Source organism: Urocampus carinirostris, chromosome 11 (assembly GCF_059441175.1).
Source record: "Urocampus carinirostris isolate Australia breed hairy pipefish chromosome 11, RoL_Ucar_1.0, whole genome shotgun sequence".
NCBI lineage: Eukaryota > Metazoa > Chordata > Actinopteri > Syngnathiformes > Syngnathidae > Urocampus > Urocampus carinirostris.
The window spans coordinates 6,280,239-6,290,963 of NC_142359.1; positions in this window are offsets into that span (position 1 = coordinate 6,280,239).

Genomic DNA, 10,725 nt, shown 5'->3' on the forward strand with positions numbered 1-10,725 from the left:
CACCTGTCCCGTTTTTGCTCCCGTCTGTCTCCGGCTACGACCTGTATTGCTCTTGACCACATCTGCTCTCCCGTCTGGGCTTACGACCTCTTCTGTCCTTGACTACGTCTACTCTCCCAGTCCCGGCTGCCGACTGGTTTTCTGTCCCTGACACCGCCATCGCTCGCTACGGAAGATCCACTTCCGTGTTCGGATCACAATCCGAGTACGGGAGGGACTTGCTTCCTGCGTCCAGCGAACACCAAAACGTGGGCGCAGCCCTTCCTCTTTCCTTCAATAAAACTTGTGGTAAACGCTACGCAATTGGGTCCATTTTCCGTTCTGGTCCTGACAGTTTTAATGTATAATAGCAATACTCGGTCTCTTCTCTGGCAATGTGATATGTTTGCAAGGAATGGGAGAGCTTAAATCAGTCGCATGGTTCAGTCTGTTGCGATTGTACGGGCTTATAAATTTCGAGTTTTGTTTTCCGAATGTTTTGGTCGCTTTCCTGCATAAATGTAAATGCCAATTTAAAGATCCTGTCCAGAAGTTTAACTTCGTCACTCACTCACTGGCTTAAAGTCGTAACGCAGCCTCAGTAAGCTCCTTCCTCCATTGGGTTGGCATTTGGATTTTATTTGAAACAAGCCTTTTCTCACTTTCGCCATTTTCAGGCAACAGTTACAAGCATGATATTACTCTCCAGCCCCCCTTTTTGCCACCCGTTTTACTGCTTTTTAATGTGTTATGCGTCCAGGAACAGAGGTGCTTAAAGTAAGATGAAAGCATATAAGCGCGGTGGGAAAGAAAATGATAAAGGCTCTTGGAACTCAGTTCGAACAGATACTTAATTGAGAAAATATCCTACTTTTTAAGGAATGACGCACTCCATCTATAATACTGAAACCTGCTGGCACAGTCCGCAAATGAGTGTCTTTTCTTTCTAGACATTTCCCAGCAGATTTTTTGTAAGAAATTAATGTTAATTTCTTCTTAAAATGCGGTACAGACCAATCAATTTAATTTGAGAGACCAAGCCTGAAGAAAACCCAAATTTTCATACTTTATTTGAAAAGAATGATAGATAGAGATAGATAGATAAATAGATAGATAGATAGATAGATAGATAGATAGATAGATAGATAGATAGATAGATAGATAGATAGATAGATAGATAGATAGATAGATAGATAGATAGATAGATAGATAGGTAGGTAGGTAGGAAGGAAGATAGATAGGTAGGTAGGAAGGAAGATAGATAGGTAGGTAGGAAGGAAGATAGATAGGTAGGTAGGAAGGAAGATAGATAGATAGATAGATAGAGATAGAGGTAGATATAGAGATAGATATAGATATATAGAGATAGATAGATAGATAGGTAGGTTGGTAGATAGGTAGGTTGGTAGATAGATAGATAGATAGATATAGAGATAGATAGATAGATATAGAGATGGATAGATAGGTAGGTTGGTAGATAGGTAGGTTGGTAGATAAATAGATAGATAGATAGATAGAAACTTTTTTTATCCCCGTAGGGAAATTCACACTTCCAGCAGTATCCTTCTGTTGTTTATTAACAGATTAAAAGGATAAAAGGATGGCCTCGGGGTGCTGTGTTGTAGTTTAGCAACGGCGGAGTGGATGACGTCACACGCTAGTCCAAAAGTTCAACGTCCCTGCAATTTATCTATCTATCTACCTTGGTCATATCCCTCAAGAGGGCTGACCGACAGCAAGACAAACACATACAATAACAAAAAAAAATAAAAGGGAAAAGAAAAAAGAAAAAAACACACACAAACGTTTTTGGCCAATGGCCAAGCCATGACGTCCCTGCAGCAGATGGAAATCTTTGTGCACAGGGTTACACCACCTCATGTTCACGTGGATAGCGAGTCCGCCTCCTCTCCGCTTCCCGCAGGCTTTTGTTTCTCTGTCTGTCCTAACAGCGCTGAAGCCGGATAGCTCCACGTTAGCGTCCGGGATGCTAGACGTGAGCCACGTTTCCGTGAAACACAGCAAACTGCATTCCCTGTACGTTTTGAAGTTTTTCACCAACACAGCCAGTTCGTCTGTATTATTTGGTAGAGAGATCACATTTCCCATGATTACGGACGGTACCGAAGGCTTATAACGGCGCTAGCCGCTTAGCTAGCTCCGGCTCTGCAGCCACGATAGGGCTCCCTCATCACGCCGGCACGAGAATTCTTCAGGGCAAGGAGTTGATTCCTCGAGTAAACGTATTTTTGTACCTTAAAACCCGTAACCATAGTATAGAAAGTAATCCAAAGTGTAGTTGTCAAACGGAATGAAAAACACCAAAGATAGAAGCAGACATTTAAAACAATAAATCACAAAAAGAGCGAAATAACACGGAGCTGCTGGAAAGGCTTCCACTCGCGGTGGCGCCTATGATGTTGTTTGAATTGGTTTCTCTCTCCCTGCTTAGAAAAACAATCATCCACCACGAATCCCGGCTCCTCTGTGTTACATGTCGAAGTGTCCTTGGGTAAGACACTGAACCCCTAATACCCCCAATAAGCAGGTTAGCGCCTTACATGGCTGCACGGCCGCTATTGGGAAATGTGAAGCACCTTATAAAGCGCTTTGGGAAGTCTTGACTTGAAAAGCGCTATATAAATGCAAATCATTTCATTTCATTTCACCAGTCATCGTCCTTTGTTTCTTTTTCTCTGGATCTCGCAAATAAAAGAACAATGACAGTTAGGTAATCACTGAAATAAAACAAGTCAGCGAGAGAGAAGCCTGGCCCAAACCCGACATAATGATTGACATTTCAGGCCCGAACGGACACAACTTCCGGGAATAAGACCTGACCACTGATTCCAATATATCAAAAAACCTTCAAGAACCAAGCATAGCAAAAACATCTGGACTTGATTGATATTTAATAGCATGTTGATATACTTTAAAGACAGTTCAAGTGAGGAATTCAACAGAGGGAAGTGATGGCTCATTTCTTTCACACTCCCTTATCATTTTTTTTGTCAATTTTGTAAAATTCCCTCGTTTTTTGTCATCATTTCATTCATGAAATAGTGCACTTGTATAAATGGGAGAGCCCTTGGGTCGGTATCCTGTCGTAGGGGAAAGTCAGCCACTTTCAGGACTCCTTGAATGCTACATCAGTTGCCGTGGTAGCTCTCACACATATATCTACAGAATGTATACAGTGAAGAAAATAAATATTTGAGCACCCTGCTATTTTCCCATTTCTTCCACTTAGAAATCCTGGAGGGTCTAAAAAAATATACCTTACCTTCTCAATAAAAGCATTTATTGACTTGACGCCGTTGAGCGTGAGCTTATGTCAACTGAGGACACGGTGTGGACACTCTTATTGGGAAGGGGAGGGGGAGGCCCTGACACAATGCTTAGTCATTGCCGCTTCGCTCACCCCCCTCCTACTTCAACTCCTCCCACCTCACCCCGCTTCTTATGTGGCGCTCAGTTTATCAAGTAGGGACGTAAGTATATTCTCTTCTGTCACATTTGCCGCTAGCTAAAATATGTTATTGTCAGAAGGTAGCTCTTTCACTCTCATTACAATGAACACAGACCATTTTTTTAACTGTTGTTTCCCAAAACGCTTCACAAACACTCATCAAATACCACATTTTCACTGTTTTTATTTTGAATATGTAACCGGTAGTGTTAACAAGCCAAATAAACTGCGATGGCTGCATGCGGTTGAGAGCGGTTAATACAATCGTACTGAATGGTTCGTAGTGGTTTCGCCGCAGTCCTATTCCGTGTACATACAACATATTTTACAGTTTTTTTGTTTTTGTTTGTTATAACATGAATTTCACTCTCTCTCTCTCTACCAGTATTCTATATGGTGTACTGTATACAAGGTGGGTATACTGTATACCTGTATACGTTTTCTTAAGCATTTTTAAAGGGGCGCCGCTACTTCGCTGATTTTCAGTTTTCGCGAGTGGTCTTGGTCCCCATTAACCGTGAAAACCGAGGGTTTGCTGTATGGTGAAAGACTACAGAAAATGTTTGACCTCTGTAATATAAAACAAAGGCTACTGTACCAAATATTAGTATTTATTTTCTCAGGCGTTCAAATACTTATTTACTGTGAAACATGGGGGTGGTAGCATCATGCTTTGGGGGTGTTTTTCTGCACATGGGACAGGACGAGTGCACTGCATTAAAGAGAGGATGACTAAGGCTGTGTATTGTGAGCTTTTGGGGAACAATCTTAGTCAGAGCATCGAAGATGGGTCGTGGCTGGTTTTTTTAACAGGACAACGACCCGAAGCACACAATCAGGAAAACCAAGGAGTGGCTTTGTATCAAGGTTCCAGCATGGCCCGGCCAGTCTCCAGACCTGAACCCGATTGAAAATATTTGGAGGAAGCTCAAACTCCGTGTTTCTCAGTGACAGCCCAGAAACCTGACTGGTCTAGAGAAGATCTGTGTGGAGGAGTGTGTGCAAACCTGGTGAAAGACGTTTGACCTCAATCAAAGGCTACTCTACCAAATTTAACAGTCATTATTTTCAGGTGTTTAAATACTTATTTGCAGCTATATCACACAAATAAATCGTTAAAAAATAATGCATTGTGATTTCTGGATTTTTCTTTTTAGTTTATCTCTCTCACATTGGACATGCACCGATGAAATTTTCAGACCGTCCATGATGTCTATGTGGGTGTCATGGTTACCGATGTAATGCACCTGTGCCCGCTCCTTTGGTGCCAACTGCCTCGGACTTTGATTGGCTCCCTGTCACTATTTAAACCCACGTCTTTCGGTCTGCTGTTGTCAGTCCGTCTGCGAACCTCAGTGTACTCTAGGCAAGCTTTTTCGACTCGACTCCCACCTGTTTTTGCTCCAGTCTGTTCTCCTGGCTTTGACTCGTTTTTTGATCCTGACCACGTCTACTCTCCTCCCCTGGCTTTCGACCCGTTTCTGATAACGACCACGTTCTTTTGCTCTCCTGTGCCGGCTACTGACCCGTTTTTTCTGTCCCCGACACCGCCACCATGTAAAATGGTGTGTATACACAAATAAATATGTTATAAACACAAAATAAGACAAATTGTGTCCCAAATGAACTTGGTGTTGGTCTGCTGCCCACTAATTTAAAACATAGGAAAGTAACTGATATACAAAAACGATAATGTAATTAATATACGATAATTATGCAGTACAGTGATACAGATATACCAGTTGCAGGCAGTGCGTTTCACACTCAGGCCTTCAGTAGTGCTACTGAATCAGGATAACCTTGAATACCTATTTTTGTCATGATTACCTATGTGATGCACCTGTGCCTCAGACTCTGATTGGCTCCCTGTCACTATTTAAAGACTATCCGTCCACTTTTGTCAGTCCGTCTGCGAACCTCAGTGTACTCTAGGCAAGCTTTTTCGACCCTGATTCCCACCTATTTTTGCTCCCGTCTGTTCTCCTGGCTTCGACCCGTTTTTTGATCCTGACCACTTCTACCTTCCTCTCCTGGCTTTCGACCCGTTTCCGATCCAGACCACGTTTTTTTTTTTGCTCTCCTGTCCCGGCTACTGACCCGTTTTTTTTCCATTCCCGACACCGCCATTGCCGACTCCCGTGTTCAGAGCGACCTGCTTCCCGCGTCCAGCGATCACCGGATCGTGGGTGCAACCCTTTCCTTTCCTCCGATAAAACTGAGAGTAACGTCACGCAAGTGGGTCCTGTCTCCGTTCTGGTCTTGACAGGGGGAGAAATGGCAAATAAACAGGGTGTTGTAATACTTATTTTCTTCACTGTATATACATAGAAAGAATCTCCCAAGAAAATGAAACAGGAAGGGGGAAACATACCTGACATTTGTCTTTTTCAGAAGCAACAATACTCTAATGGGGCAATTATCCAATTAAATAGTTTTTTTTCATTTGATTAAAAAAAAAAATCCCCTTTATCCACCAAAATATACAAAGTAATAACATGCAAAAAAAAAACATTTCTTTGATTTTAATGCTAATAAAAATAAATGGAAAAAAAGGTGCTTATCCAGTGGTGAATTTTCAAACCCGCTTTTGTCATTTCACACAAATATTACCGTAAATTCCGAAAAGGGCAACTGATTCATAGCGCAGATTTAAAGAAGAAATTCAGTTTTTGTAGAAGATTTTAAGCCACAGGCTTAGACGGCCGTTAAAATAAACTTTTTCACATTTATTTCTTAAATTTAAAAAGAAATCAGCGGGGAAATGTCTAGTACAGAAAAGTCACATTTTCATTGTCATATTCGGAGGAGTGTGAGAAAACTCATCAAACATGAATGAATGGGATCTTTCTAAAAAAGTAGTGTCAGGTGATTAATTGAGTGACTCATTGGGTATTTTTTTCTTCTCTTTTTCTTTTTGTTCTTTATCTCCCTCTCTTTGTGTATCTCTTTCTTTCTTCATTTCACTATCTCGTTCTCCTTTTCTTTCTCTCCCTCTTCCTCGTTCTCACTTTTTTCTATTGTTCTCACAATCGTTTTGTTTCTCATCCTCGATCTTTCTTTCCTGTTCTCCTTTCTTTCTCACTTTCTTGTATTCTCTTTCCTTTCTCTCTCTCAATTCCCTCTCATATTCTCCCTCTTTCATTCTGTCTTTCTTTATTTCATTATCTCGTTCTCCTTTTCTTTTTCTCTCTCTTTCTTTTTCTCTCTTTTTTATATCTTTCTATCTTTTTTTCTCTCTCTTGCTCTATTTCTTTCCTGCTCTCCTTTCTTTCTCTTTACTTTCTCTCTCTCTCATCTTCCCTCTCATTTTCTCTCTCTTTCACTCCGTCTTTCTTTCTTTATATCACTATCTCGTTCTCCTTTTATTTTTCTCCTTCTTTCTCTTTCTCACTTTTTTCTATCTTTCTCACGATCTTTCTTTCTCTTCCCCACTCTCTTTTTTTTCTGCTCTCCTTTCTTTCTCAATTTATATTATCCTCTTTCTTTTCTCTCTCTCTTCTTGCCTCTCATATTCTCTCTCTTTCTTTCTGTCTTTCTTTATTTAATTATCTCGTTCTCCTTTTCTTTTTCTCTCTCTTCCATTTTCTCTCTTTTTTATATCTTTCTGACTATCTTTCTTTCTCTCTCTTGCTCTCTTTCTTTCCTGCTCTCCTTTCTTTCTCACTTTCTTTTATTCTCTTTCCTTTCTCTCTCTTCTTCCCTCTCATTTTCTCTCCGTCTTTCTTTCTTGATTTCACTATCTTGTTCTCCTTTTCTTTTTCTCTCTCTTCCTCTTTGTCACTCTTTTTCTATGTTCATCACAATGTTTCTTTCTCTTCCCTGCTCTCTTTTATTTTCTGCTTTCCTTTCTTTCTCAATTTATTTTATTCTCTTTCCTTTCTCTCTGTCTTTTCTTCCCTCTCATTTTCTCTCCGTCTTTCTTTCTGGATTTCACTATCTTGTTCTCCTTTTCTTTTTCTCTCTCTTCCTCTTTGTCCCTCTTTTCTATCTTCCTCACAATGTTTCTTTCGCTTCCCCGCTCTCTTTCTTTTCTGCTCTCCTTTCTTTCTCAATTTATTTTATTCTCTTTCCCTTCCCTCTCTCTTTTCCCCCCTCATTTTCTCTCTTTCTCTACGTCTTTCTTTCTTTATCTCACTATCTTGTTCTCCTTTTCTTTTTCTCCCTCTTCCTTTTTCTCTCTTTTTATATCTTTCCAACTATCTTTCTTTCTCTCTCTTGCTCTCTTTCTTTTCTACTCTCTTTTTTTTCTCACTTTCTTTTATTCTCTTTCCTTTCCCTCTCTCTTCTTCCCTCTCATTTTCCCTTTTTCTTTCATCCCCTTTCTCTTTTCTCCCTCTCTCTCTACCTTTCTTTCCTTTTCATCTACTCGTTCGGCCACAGCCTTGAAAAAAACAAACAGAAAAAAATATTACATTGTAAAGCGCATGTTTAAAATCTAGAAAAAAGGAGCAGCTTTTAGTCCGGAATTTACGGTAATTCACACCACTTTAAGCAATATGTTGATTTGAGAACAACATGATCTCATGTTTATAGTTGATGTGATATTTTCTGAATAAAACAGAAGTTCACAAAATCGATAAACTTCCCTGGCGGCTGTAAGATGACTGATCTGAAAACTCAGATGATATTATATTTTGAAATGCATAAAAGATGAGGACCAGGGCACGGAGTAATGTGATTACAAAGAGCCCGCTTGCCCTTTCTGACATCTTCAGGATGTGATATTTACAATCGGCGCTCAGGGAAAAAAAACAGATCAGATATCTCCCCGGTTCCTTTTATCAGCAATTTCTTCGGGGATAAATGTCAGGCGATGGAGATAAGCGGGGGAGAGGAGATCACGAAAACAGACGCAATGTTCCCTCTAAGCTGCGTGTGTGCGCAATTGCGCACAAGAAAATCGAGTCAGCTCGCAAAAAATCAGGGCTCGAAATTGCTAATTAAGACGCGAATTAAGTCAAAGTTACAGTGCATGAAGGTAAAAATACACAGGTTCCCCTGACGCTGTGTTCTAAATGCGGTATTTTGAAGTCAGTGTCGAAGTAGAACGAAGTTGAGTAAAGTCAGTAGAGTTTTTCGAGAACCGGCTTCTTCGGCTCGGCTCACTAAAAAGAACCGTCACTTTCGGGTCCCAAACGGCTCTTCAGGTTGTTTTTGCTTCTATAATCCTAACGTGACCAAATATTATGTGAAATTATGCACAAAATGACTTAAAAGAAGAAGAAATAGAGCAAAAAAGAAAAAAAAGGAGAGAAAAAGAGAAAAAAAGAGCAGGGAAAATTCAAAAAAAAAGAAAAGAAACAAATAAAGGAGCAAAAAAGCAAGACAAAAAGTAACACAAGATTGTTTTAAAGGAATTGAAAAAAAATAGGAAAAACAGGGAAAAGACGAAGGTTTGTGTAGCATGTGCGGCACAGTTCATGTCTTGGGAACCTCCTGCGTGGGTTCAAATCCAGCTCCAGACTTCTTGTGCGGAGTTTGTATGTTCTCCCCGTGCTTGCGTGGGTTTCCTCCGGGCACTCCGGTTTCCTCCCACGTTCCAAAGACATGCATTTCAGGTGAATTGGCCCGGTCTAAATTGTCCCTAGGTGTGAATGAGCGAGTGAGTTTTCTGTCCCCAGGTGCCCAGCGATTGGCTGGCAACCAGTTCAGGGTGTCCCCTGCCCACTGCCCGATGATTGCTGAGATGGGCTCCAGCACCCCCGCGACCCTACTGAGGATAAGCGGTGTAGCTAATGAGATGAGATAATGAGATGAGACAATTCCGTATCGTGCAAGCGACTCAATAAGCCCCCAAAAATATTAGTATTATGCGATAAAAGATATCAGGAAAAAAAAAAAATGGAAATCTTGTGAAAGAATTGTAAAAACAAATAACATTTGTAGGCTCTCCAACCATTGCAATACTCCATGAGTCAATTCATTCAAAAGTGAAAAATAATTTTGCATTGCCGGAAACACGTTTGATATTGTCTTAGTCGCCACACTTGGGATTGCTGTCGCTCACTGTTGTTTCAAGCATTGCTCACCGACTTTGTGTGAACGCTGAGACCCGTGGAAGATTAGAGGGAACATTGGACACAAATGAGCTCGAAGGCTTGAAAAAATAAACGAGGGAATCCGAGATCCCCCCCCAAAAACGCGAAGAAGGGTCACTGTCCCCTTGAAGACAACGTCCACAGTGTCCCAGTCTGGTAAATATAAGCAATCCGTTTCCTGGAGGAAAAAAAATAAAAAATGAAGTAAACAGCCAGCGTGGGAAAAAAATGTCCGTCCATCCATCGTGAAGACAAAATATGGAAGTCCTTAAATGTCTTTTCTTTTTGGCACAGCAGTGGTGAGGACATTTTCCCTACCTGTCCGTCCCCAGAGTTAAAAACCTTTTATATATATATATCTTTGAAATTCAAATGCTATCTACACATGAAATTTTGCTCTTTTTCAAATCCGAGCGTATTTTCATAAATATATTGTGTTTTTTCATCATTCTTTCTATATTTTTTTCTGTATTTACACAGTGGAAGGGACTAAATGGAGTACTACTTACACCAGGGGTCCCCAAACTTTTTCCTGTGAGGGCCACATACCTCCGATTCTCTGACAAGCTTTAATATATAAAAAAATGAAATATGTTTCTGACAGTTTGTAACAGGAGTGCCTAAATATCCTCACTGTTAAATGTGAAACTGGAGTGCCACGTCCAATTTCACAATATGTTCAACCCATTTTGTAACAATGACAATAAAGGTATATTCTATTCAAGGTTGGGTAGGGTTACTTTAACTTTCAATTACTTTTGGATTACTCCAATACCAAATATGGGGAGTAATGGAATACATGGAACGGCAAAAATGATGTTAGATTTATTTTCATTTTGTTTCTGTCGCATTTTATGCTAGTTTTGCCGGAGATCAAAGAGATCAAAGCCAGGAGAGAAAGCTTACCACGTGTTGTGAGTCATCATTTTATTCATATTTAGTTTCTTTTGTCTTTTATTAGCATATTTGGTATCGGAGTAATCCAAAAGTCATTGAAAGTAATCCAGTTAAAGTAACCCTACCCAACCCTGGTCGCATTTTATGTTCGTTTTGCCGGAGATCAAAGAGATCAAAGCCAAGAGAGAAAGCTTACCACGTGTTGTGAGTCATCATTTTATTCATATTTAGTTTCTTTTGTCTTTTATTAGCATATTTGGTATTGGAGTAATCCAAAGGTAATTGAAAGTAATCACGTTAAAGGAACCCTACCCAACCCTGGTCGCATTTTATGTTTGTTTT